This window comes from Eschrichtius robustus, chromosome 9, assembly GCF_028021215.1.
Source record: "Eschrichtius robustus isolate mEscRob2 chromosome 9, mEscRob2.pri, whole genome shotgun sequence".
Lineage (NCBI taxonomy): Eukaryota > Metazoa > Chordata > Mammalia > Artiodactyla > Eschrichtiidae > Eschrichtius > Eschrichtius robustus.
The window spans coordinates 65,996,882-66,009,545 of record NC_090832.1 but is presented as its reverse complement, the minus strand read 5'-3'; positions in this window follow the sequence as shown (position 1 = coordinate 66,009,545).

Here is a 12,664-nt window from a genome sequence, read left to right as displayed (position 1 = left end):
TGAATTTAGGGGGGGAAGGTTAGGTAGAGCCTGAAGCTTATACAGTTTGAGGGACAAGCCCTTAAGCAGAAAAATTAAAATTTTAAGTACAAATTAGGTACAAGGTTGAAAGGAGACCTTGTGATTAGGAGCCCTGAGGCTTATTTTACATTGGCTCTTCAATAAATCTGCCTCTTCTTTTGAGGTAAATATATCTGTAATATCAGAAGGAAAGTGCAATTCTAGGAGGAGAGAAGAGGGAGCCAACTGAGCAGATGTTTGCAGTGATCATACATTTCTAATGAAAATCAGGACACATAGTTTGAGAAAGAAAAGAATGTCTTAAGGCCTAGATATATTTTGTCTCAAAAATATGGAATATGTGATTATTCATGAAGTTTGAACATGGGAGTTAACTGCGGAATAGGCAGTTACTGGAAAGAGTGGTAAGATTACAAAAGTCTTTTGTGGAAAAGTCAGAAACTTCACTAGAAACCATGCATCTCAGAGTGAGATAACAGATATGGAAGGTCCTTCTGGATGATGAGAGAAATGTTTGTGGCACAACAGACAGAAGCTCAAGGGTGGGTACCATTGTCAATGGAAGTATGACAGCTACCGGAATCAAACGGAAAAGAGGACAGCTGAAAAAATTGGAAAGTAAGAGAAATATGGCACAGCAGTGCAGAAAAAATAATTTCATAATTTTACTCATATATATTCCAAAATGAATATGAGAGTGAGGTATGTGTCACTATTTAACTGATAAGGAGACAGATTAATTAATCACATAGATATTTATTAGAACTCCCTCACATTAGATAGTGTTCTTACCACTGGAAACATTTTAAAGAAGACATAGGCCATTCTGTCAGCCAAAACAGAATACAAAAAACAGATCTAGACTTAAACAAGTAACCAAACAGGAGATACGAAAGTTTTTTAAAAAAAGGTGAGACTATTTGCAAAATCTTGAAATGGAAGAGGACTCTTAACCAAGACTGAAAAATCTGATAACTATAAAGGGGAACATGGCATTTTATATATAACACTTTTTAGAGAGAAAGGACTAAGTAAAACGAACAGATTATTTATAGAAAAATCTATCCAAATGGACAATAAAAATAAAAATATTTTAAAAAGAACTATATGGAAATTCCCTGGTGGTCCAGTGGTTAGGACTCCAAGCTCTCATTGCCAAGGGCCTGGGTTCAAAAAAAAAAAAGTACACAAGATAAAAAAAAAAAGAAAAAAAGAACTATACAACTAGACAACAATATTTTTCATGAGCATAGATGTAAAAATCCTCATCAAATTATTAGCAAATTGAATCCAACATTGTATAAAAAGGAATTACACCATACCAAGCGGGATTTATCCCAAGTATTTAAGGCTGGCTCAAGATATGGATACCAATTAATGTATTCCATCACATCAGTAAGTTAAAAAAGAAAAATAACATGACCATATCAATAACTGCAGAAGAATCACTAAATGAAATCCAACACCCATTTATGATAAAAACTCTCAGTGAATTAGGAACAAAGGGAAACTTCCTAAAATTAATAAAGAATATCTACAAAAAAATCCATGGCTAAAATCATACTTAACAGTGAAAATCTCAAAGCTTTTCCTTTAAGATCAGATACAATAAGATCCCCTTTCACTGCTACTTTGTAACATCATACTGGAAGTTATAACTAATGTAATAATACAGGAAAATAAATAAAAGGTATACAGATTGGGAAAGAAGAAATAAAACTGTCTTTGTTCATAGATGCCATGGTCTTCTAAGTAGAAAATCTGAAAAGACAGACAAAAAAATACTCCTGGAACTAATAAAATTATAGCAAAGTTGCAGGATACAAGGTTAATATAAAGTCAGTCACTTTCTTATACACACAGTAATACAAAAACAAGTAGAATTTGAAATTAAAAACACCATACTATTTACATTAACACCACAAAAAATTAAATAGTTATAAACTTAACAAACTTTGTACAAGATACAAATGAGAAAAACTATAAAACTGATTAACAAAATCAAAGAAGAACGACATAAATGGTGAGATATTCCATGTTCTTGGACAGAAAGGAGCACTGTGAAGCCCTGTGAACAACTATGAAGATCAGTTGTTCACATCTTGATGCACAGATTCAACGCAATCCCAGTTAAAATCCCAGCCAGTTATTTTGTGGATATCAACAAACTGATTCTAAAGTTTATATGGAGAAGCAAAGTCCCAGAATAGCCAACACAATATTGAAGAAGAACTAAGTTGGAAGAGTGACACTACCCAACTTCAAGACTTACTGTAAAGCTACAGTAGTCAAGACATTGTGGTATCAGTACAAGAACAAACAGATCAATGGCACAGAGAAGACAGCCCAGAAATAGGTCCCCCATAAATATAGTCAACTGATCTTTGACAAAGGAGCAAAGGCAATATAATGGAGCAAAGATGGACTTTTAAACAAATTGTGTTGGAACTACTGGACAGTCATGTAAAAAAAAAAAGCATGAATACACAGACCTTACAGCCTTCACAAATATTAACTCAAAATGAATTATAAACCTAAATATAAAATGCAAAACTATAAAACTCCTAGAATACAACATAGAAGAAAACCTAGGTGACCTTGGGTATGAAGATGACTTCTTAGATACAACAAAGGCACAATCCATGAAAGAAATAATTGATAAGCTGAACTTCATTAATATTAAAAACTTCTGTTTTGTGAAAGTGAATGCCAAGGGAATAAGACAAGCCACAGACTAGGAGAAAATATCTGCATAAGACAGATCTGATAAAGTACTGTGACCCAAAATATAAAAACACTTTAAACCCAACAAGAACACAACCTTATTGAAAACAGATCAAAGACCCGAACAGACATCTTACCAAAGAAGATATACAAATGACAATAAGCAAATAAAAAGATGGATGACACACGGTGGGAGGGGTGTGAATGAGATGATGAAATGAGAGGACACCATAAGCAACTTCTCGGTTTCAAAGTGAGAACAGAGATAGAAGTTGTTAAAGGAATCAGATCTGCAGTGGTCTTAAGTTTGATTCTTGACCTCTCTACATTTGGCATTTAAAAACACCTCATTAGGCCTCAATTTTCTCATCTTTAATGTGAGTATTATAGCACCTTCCTTGTTATTTTGAGAAGTACATTTTGTGTGTAAAGTGAGTAACATATGCCTTTTATATATTAGACACTTTGGAAGTAGAATTATTAAAATCCCTTTTGTTCAGGCTATTGCTAAGATCAGATTTGGTTTAATGCTGGGTTATTTATCATGTATTTTGGTTTCCCTACTTACTGAAAAGTTTAATGGGATGGTTGTGTTTAGCAATAAGCAATATCCATGAAACTAGATGTTCTGTATCAACCTCCACTAATTGAACAAGGCAGAAACAAACAGACCAGAAGCAACGTCCATGATTGCTAAAATGTTCTAAATGTTCTAAGGAAATTTTTTTTTTCAGAATTCTTGCAATAGTTCAATAAAAGCAGCCAAATGAACAATGCAAGAAATGTCACTGAATTTAAACCAAGAGTTCACTGCAAATCAGGGTTAGCAGAATCTTTCTGTTGACTGTGGTGTGACTGCAGTACAATCATTGTTCTCCTTAACTACATCCTATACAGAATGGCTAACTTTTTCCTAGATGGAGTATATATTTTAGAAACTGAAAAAAGTAAAGAAGAAAAATTCATCATTTTGATTGAAGGAAAATTGCAGAGGATGTTATAAATGTTTCTGTTTCCTGAATTGTACATACAGAAATGCATGTGTCTTGAAGAGCAGACTTTGACAATGTAAACTAAGCTCTTCCCTGTGATGAACTTGAATAGCCAAGACAGACTGAATACAGTACAATGTTTGTGCTTGAAACAGAGGTCAAGTAACAAAAAACTGAAAATTGTTTATTAAATTTAGAAAGATGGTCATTGGTGACCTTTGCTAGAGAAGCTATGCAGAAAACGTGTAAAAGCCATAATGGAATAATGTGGTAGACAGGAGGAACTGCTGTCCAGACCCATCTTTGAGGGACGTGCAGTCAGCAGACAGTTTGGGATGTCAGTTCTTTCAAAGTGAGCATCACCACATCACCAGAGGTCCCAAACTCTGGTAAGTTGAGGAATTGAAAAAATGGAGATGTGTTTAGAAATCTCTTTCATTTAAAAGTTTATCTGTAATGAGGAAGAGAGAGGAGGTAGTAGCAGAAGAAACAGTGTTAAGGGAGAGGTTTTATTATTTTAATGTTTTGGGGAGATAGGGTTTGGGAAAGACTTGAATAAATGTTCATGGAAAGGAGGCTGTAAGCAGGGGCAGATCTTTGAAATGTCCCAGGATTTCAAACTACACTGTAATAATTTGACTCTTCCACTACATTCGCCCAAAACCGGATATAAATTTGCATATTTAAATGAGTTCTCCTCTTTTTTTGAAAGGGGCACAGATTTTGAAGAAAAAAAGAACAGTGCTTATTTGATGAGTTGGAATTAGTAGTGAGATCAATGGATTTCTTTATATCCCTTAAACCAACTTTTATATGTTCTGTATTCCATTCCAAGGTAGTCATAAAGTTTGTACAAAATTGCATGAAGATGCTGGAAATGTCAGCCATCAGTGTCACAAACAAAAATAGACATTTCACCTTACTTTCCAGGAACTCTGATGGTGAAGGTTTTTTGTTTTGTTTTTGTTTTTTAATTGTATTTCCTCAGAAAGGAAAATTATATTCTAAAAGCAAATTATCAGAATTAATGTTATTTATGACTTTTTCTCAGTCTTTTTTAGAAAAGAGAATTTGTTTCCTAAAGTAACATTCATGAATGATAACATAACTAGAAATAGTCCTAGCAAAATATGGCATTACGAATTGTTATTTGTCCCTTGATAACAGCATCCTGATAAGAATACCGGTATCTTTAGACAATCTAAAATGATTCCTTCTTGACCTAGAGGTTAAAATGTACTCCTTTTGACAAGAGGTGAAATAGGTGCTTTTCTCCCATCCTAAGAAAACAAAATACACAATGACAAATACTTGTGAAGCTAATAAAGAAGTGAGCACAAACACAGTATATAACATAAGCGATGAGAAATCACCACTTTATGAACAAAGTTCTTATTCACAGTACTACTGTGAAAGTTAAGGATGCTTAACTCTTATAGAAACCTACTATGATGTAGGTATTTTCTTTCTTTCTGTTTTTATTTTATTTTTAATGGTGCCTAGAAAATTGCTTAGAAAATAGAAAGACTGGAGATTTTATACTTATTTCTAAAATCATTAATGAATATAATTTACTAACAATACCTCTGTTATAATGATCTAATTGATTATTTTAATTGAGGCTGGAATTAGGACCACTAGTTCTGCTTTAGTCTGGAAAATACACACATTGGTGCATGCATACAGAGATGGCACAAAACCAGTTGTTTCACTCTAGTATCCACAGATACTTACCTTTGCTCATAGAGCCTGGTTAGAGTATCTTATCATCACTTACTTACAACACACATGCTTGCTAACAAAGGAGGCTATAATTCAGGATTCTGCAAAAACAAATCTACTTTCAGACTATATGCATGTAATGTTACCCTGTTGCATGAAAACATAAGAGCCATTAAAAAGCTGAACATCTTTTATAAATTCACGAATCTGGAAATATTGAAGACAGGTTGACATTTCTTAGACATCTTACTGCAATTGACAATTATCTGATATAGCATATGAAGGTGGTAAAAACAAAAAATTACAAGTCCCAAGTACCTTATATAGCAGTCTATCGAGTTTTTATTTATATAACATGATGACAGTAAAATAATCTATATCATAGCAATATTAAAACAATATTAAAATGTTTTGTTATATTCCCTGTTAGTAATAAAACCAAACACCTTAGTTACCAGTGTATAGACAAGAATGTTTTCATCAATGCACATGTTAGTGGTAGCAGATAAGCAGAATAGCAAACAGCTAACTAAACAATCTTATTCCCTCCCTAGCAGAGCTTTTGACAGAACTGTGGAAAAAAATCCATATACTGTGTGTGAATACATATACCATATGCATGTATATATGTATATATATATCCAGAAATTCAATTTTATATCTATCTGCATATATAGAATATACGTCTTTTTCTTATTATATGTGGCCATGCTACCATCTTTCCACTGTGTATTTCAGAAAGATTTTCCCCAGGTTTATGAAAGCAGATGCTATTTAAATATTCTGTTTGTTTACAACTCAACCTCCAAGGTACATCAGCCACGAAATTTCCCGTGGTCATGATATTTTCTTTTCTACTTAAATGTCCACTTTGTTGAAAACTGATTAGATTGGTTGTGGATTCAATCTAAAGAATTCCTTAAGGTGTCAGCAACACCTTTACTTTTAAATTCATGTTCAGCTTTGGTATTTTTAATTATATATAATCAAGGAATACATACTTAACTCAGTTTACTTAAAAAGAGTTATATTTTGATGAACATTAGTAGGGTGAATTTTGGCTCCTTCCTTCAGATGGCCAAAAACTGACAAGATATTTAAAATTTTGCATTTGTGGGATTTAAACATATTCAGATTTCTCAGATTAGGTCACCAATATTCTGGAATTTGAGTTCCTTGACTTTTCCCCTTTTCATTTGCCTACTTTGATACTTGGCTACAATACTTTCCTTTTCATTTTTTCCTATTTCCTTTTATATTTTTTTAAAGAGTAGTAAACAAAACTGCTCTATCCCTGGGACCTAAACCATTTATTTGGTATAATATGTCTTCAATAACTATTTGTTCATTAAATAGTTATATTGCCAATCTATAATCTTAAGTATCTTACCTACTTATTATTAACATCTTAGGTAAATTTCATGATTGATTTCAAGATAGTTAATTGAACTCATTTTCTGGCCATTAATTCTCCACCCTCCCATTCCTAGACTGTACTTCTCATTTCAAAAATCTCAGCCTTGCTTGTGAACATTTGAAAAGTGTAAAGAAGAAACAGAAAGGGAGAAGATTCATAATTTATTTTATGAACGCAGATTTTTTAACCCAGGGATGTGAAGATTGCTGGGAATCTAACCAGTTCCTTTCATATAAGTCAATGAGCTCATGTGATATGGGACTGAATTTAGTCTATGGAAATTTAAAGAGTAAAATCAAACCAAAACTGATGAATAAGAAGCGATAAATATTATGCTAGTCATTAAAAGATATTTCCAAGAATTAGATCTTTTTAAAAGGAAATGTAATACATCAGTAGATAATATGTTCCCTGTCATATTACCAGTTGGTAGGAATATTTTATAGAAATATAAAACATTGTGGTTTGAACCAGAAGACAATCTCAGAAAAACTCTTACAAAACTGTTTCTAAGTTCTTCTGAATTTGACCTTGTCTCTTTCTCAAAAACAGTAACTATCATATCTGCCCTTCAAAACTTTACTACTCCTTGCCTTTAACAGTATTTATTTCAGCACACCTTTAAATATATGCTCTTATTCAACCCTTTCCAAACCCTTTGAGAAAGGTGGCAGTCAGCATTGATTTCATCTAGTAGATTAGTTAATTTTTACAGTATTTCTTGCCACTTAAGAATTTCTCAAAGATAATAATCATCGTCTATCTCATCAGGAATCTACTGACTTATAGCCTTAAACCACAAGACAAACACATTTCTCTATGAACCATCTCCTGCCTGCCTTCTTAGACTACCCGTTACCAGCTGTCTGCAGTTGCATGTTACCCACACACTGGTTAACATTTTTTAAATTGAATTTGCACAGACATGAGATCTATTATTTCTACAGTCCTGACCACTCCCTATTTGTTATGTGTGACTTATTTTACTAATTTATATTACTTCTTTGGTCCCCGTAGGTATCTGAATTACAACGACATACTTAGACTGAAAAATCAGTTTGTATTCTGGCAGGAATCAAATGAGTAATGTGTTTTCCTTTTGTTCCATTTGTACCTTTTAGTGTTTGAGTTATCTTTAAGTGTTTGTGGCTATAGGGATATTGTTGATATTCTACTGAAGATTTAATTTGTATAAAATAGTGGACAAAAATAAACTTGGGACTCAGTGTATTTCATTTCTAGTCCCATATTTTGCTAGTGAAATTGAATAAACAACATTTCATGGAAGCTCAATTTCCACATTGTAAAAAACAGGATACAATTATGCTTTCCTTATTTTTTACCCTATGTTAACATTGAATTTATACAAGAGAATATTGAAATAGTACTACTTGATAATTAGTTGCCATCATTATTAGCATTAGCTATGTTAATAGATCGGTAAATTCTGCCTTCTTATTGCAATCTCTGATCCTACGTATTTATATTACTGTTTATCTTATGTGAACCTAATCAATCCTTTTTATAAACCCCTTCCACAATAGAAGCCAACCACAGCTTCAGGTATCAGAACCTATCCCTATGGTTATTTGAAGGATTGAGAAAAAATGCTAGTCTCCTTTCCACAAAGAGGAGGTATGAGTCAACAGTTGTATCAACCTTTTGGCATATTTAAAATAAAGGGCATTGAGGAGATAACCAATATTAATAGCATAGGGAATTGAACGATAACCAATATTAATAGCATAGGGAATTTAACTGAATCAACTAGGGAATGAGAAATTAATCATGAGCTATTTCAAGTAAAGGCTACGAATATTATTAGAAAGAACCTACAAAAATAAAATATTAACAATATTCCACAACAGTAATAGAAGAATTAGTCCTCTATATTCTTCCTTTCAAGGCTCTAAAGTCTTAAAATATATCCAATTTAATTTATAAAATAAGGATATTATAAAAAGCTTTAAAGAGTGATTTTTTTATGATTTTTGCTACCACCTAGATAGTTAAGTTATGGTACTATTATGTACAAATGGTTCTTATAAATATTCCCCTCTCAGTAGTTAATTAAAGCCTAATCCCACTAGCATATAGACAAGAAAACTTATGAAAGAGTTTTATGATTCTTCATGAAATAAGAACCATAAACTGTCAAAGGCAAAGGGTTTACCACCTATTTAAATAAATAGTCAAGATATTTACAAACTCTAATTTTGCCTTTATGTGAATTCCTATTCATATAATATGTGATGTGGGCTTTATGCAGAACTCATTTGAAAGAAGGTACGGCAGAAATCTTCAGTAACAAATAATATTTTATCAATAAAAAAAATGAGCATTTAAATCAAAGATGGATTCAATAACACTGCAAGTTTTTTTTTGTATTAAAATAATAAGTTAAACAGTGAGAGGCAGGTCTACATGACAAAGGGTAAGAAGTGTGTCCTGAAGTTATGATTACATAATAACAAAACACCAGTTTTAACTTGCATGTTTATTATGAAGGGATGTTGAATATTATTGATTTATCAGCATCCCTTACTAAGCCCAGTCATTTTTCTTTACAGTCTCTGTTAACAGTATTAATCTTTATTTTTAAAGGATGATTTTATAGCCATAGAAAGAGAGTTGTATAAGATGCTTTGGAGTCAGAGAAGTCACATAAATCTGTGAGTGTTTAAAGAATAGACATAGCACTTTGTAGAATTGTTTAAGGGTTTAGGAATATTATTCCTATAATGGAATTTCCTATTATAATATTGGAAATTTTATATGACAACAAACCTCCTATCAATAAAAGCCAGGTAAAACACAAAAATCCTTCAATCTAAACAATCTAGATAAAATACAAAATTAAAAAAAAAAGTTTGAAGTTGTTAACATTAGAGAGCTGTTGAGGTAGCCAGGACATGAGGGACCAAGATCCCCAAAGAAGAAAAACTCACTGAGCTGAACTCAGATTTCTACATGTCGTGTTTTCCTTTTCAGTGTTTACCAGCTATTGCTTCTGGGCAAGAGACAGAGAAGCCAGGCAAAGGGCAAGTGTTAGCAGCCACAGAAGCCAGTCAGCAGACCTTCTGTAGATTAAAAGCTTAACTTTGGTACTGTCTAGAGAGCCAGGATATGTGAGCCAAGATCTCGTGTGGAATTCCACTTGAATTTGCTGCTTTTTCAGTTCCATAGGGTAGCAGTAGTAGTTTAAAAGCAGAGCAGAGTTTTCTGTAGTCTTACCAGTTGGGAATACAAAAATTGGAGTTCAAGACCTGCAAAAGAAGTGAACCAGATTCTAACAGACTGATGTCCTCGATTGGGAACCTTACACAGCTACATTTAAGGAATATGGCTAATTTGATGTCAAGTCAAATTTACATAGTCTATAATCCAGCCTTTAGCCATTTAAGTCTTAAATTGGATTGAGGTGAACTGCCCCCTGGGAACTTCCAGAGGTTGGACAAATGATGCCTTTTTGTAGAGAGAGAACACCATCCACAACCTCAACAATTTTTCTTACAATATATAGGGTGTTCAATAAATGACTGCCAGGTGTAACGACAAATGGGATGAAAAAAAAGGCTGAAAACTGAAACAGACCCATAGGAGATACAGCTTTCAGAATCATGAGACAAGGAAATTAAAATAAATATAATTTATATAATCAGGAAAAACTGATAGCAAAAAGAGGATTTCATCAGAAAACATTCATTCATTAAAAAAGTCAAATGGAAATTCTAAGAATTAAAAAATACAATAAGAGGAATTAGAAATGTATGAGTTTAAAAGCAAGTTGAACACACGGAGTGAAGATATTATGTTGTATAAAAATATTCTAATAAAAGCACAGAAATAAAGAAAAACAGACAAAGAGAGAGAAAATAGTTAAAGGTATAATGTGTGTAACTGGTAGACTCTGGAAGTTAAGGAGAGAAAGAACAGGGCAGAATTAAAGCTTGAAGATAATGGCTAAAATTTTTCCAAATCTGCAGAAATATATCAAGCCCTGGATTTAAGAAGCGCAAATGAGACCTAACATGAAAACACAATTAGATACACTGAAAATAAAAGACAAAGAGAAAATCTTAAAAACATCAAAAGGAAAATTAAAAAGACAGTATTTCCAAGGAACAATATAACGCTTCAAGCTGACTTTTCAATAGAAAGAACAGAGCCGGAAAAGAATGGAATGGCATCTTTACAATATTGAAAGAAAAAAAAAAGTCAAGCAGAATTCAAAACTCAGGTAAACGTTTTCAACAGTGATGTGAAATTAAAAATTTTCCGAATCACCAAAAACTGACAGACTTTACCGCCAGCAAACCCAAATCAAAAAAAAATATTAAAGAGAACTCAGCACGAAGAAGGAACATGATCCAAGAGGGAAACAGGCAAATGGAAGAAGACAACAAGAACAACAAAATTAGGAAATACGTGGGTAAATACATATTAATACTGATTACACAGAACAGTACAATAATATCTTGTGTGCAATTTAAATGCATGACAATAATAATACAAAAGTCAAGAGCTGGTAAATAGTGCTTACATGTTCTCAAAGGTCCTAACACTGCCTGGGTAGTAGCAGTTAGTAATTTATAATGCAAGTTACTAAATATTATATTCTAATAAATCAGATTCATGTTAAGGCAACTACGAAAAGCTAATAAAAGCATTTAAAACTAACAACAAATGGAGGAGACAAATGGATAATAAAAATATTGATTAATACAAAAGAAGACAAGAAAAGAGAATAAAAGAAACTTGAACGAGATAGAAAAAACAAGAAACAAATATTTAGATGGTAGATATGAATACATATATATTGGCAATTTTATTAAATATAAATGGACTAAATATCCAAAGAAAAGTCTAAGATTGTCATACAAGGAAAACAAACAAACCAAAACTCCATATGTTGTTTACAAGAGATTTACTTTGAATATAAGGTCACAGAAAGATTGAAAGTAAAAGATGAAAAACGACTTTCCATGCAAATAATTACCTCAGAAAAGGTAGTGTACATGTCTTAAATCTAATATTACATGCTTCAAGCTATAAGCATTGCTAAAGACAATAACCACAAAATGATCAATCCATTATGAAGATCAGCTATTATAAAAGGGACACCTAACAATTTGGATTCAATTTATATAGTGCAAAAATTAACAAAAATAAAGGGATATAGATAAATTCACAATTAGAAAGGGGTATTCCAATAGGCCTTTCTCAGTAACTGATTAAAAAAAAATAATATTCAGTTAAATATATAGACAAACTGGTCTATTTGATACATAGAACATCCCACTTAACAACAACATAAAACTTTTTCCTTTCCAGTATACATGGTACACGTGTCAAAACTGAAAATATTCTGAGCCATAAAACAAGTCTCAACAAATTTCAAAGTATTTTCTCTCAACAGTAGAATAAATAAATAAACTGTGGTATATTATTTCAATGGAATGCTACACAGAACTAAGAATTAGTGAACAACTATCATATACATATATAATATATGTATATATATGAATATATATATGAATATATATATATTTTCAATAAAAATAATTTTGCTTCTATGTGCTCAAGTAACTCTACTTCTCATTTGCACTGACACTATATCTAATTTGAGAGCTCTGCTCTCAAAATACGGTGATATATTTACTACATATGGTGATATACTTATCTATCTATCCCCTAAATTTATCTCAGAGGTGACCTTCTACTGCTGTAGGATAGGATTGGTAAGTATTATACAAATCTCTCAACAACAAACTCGCTTACATATTTG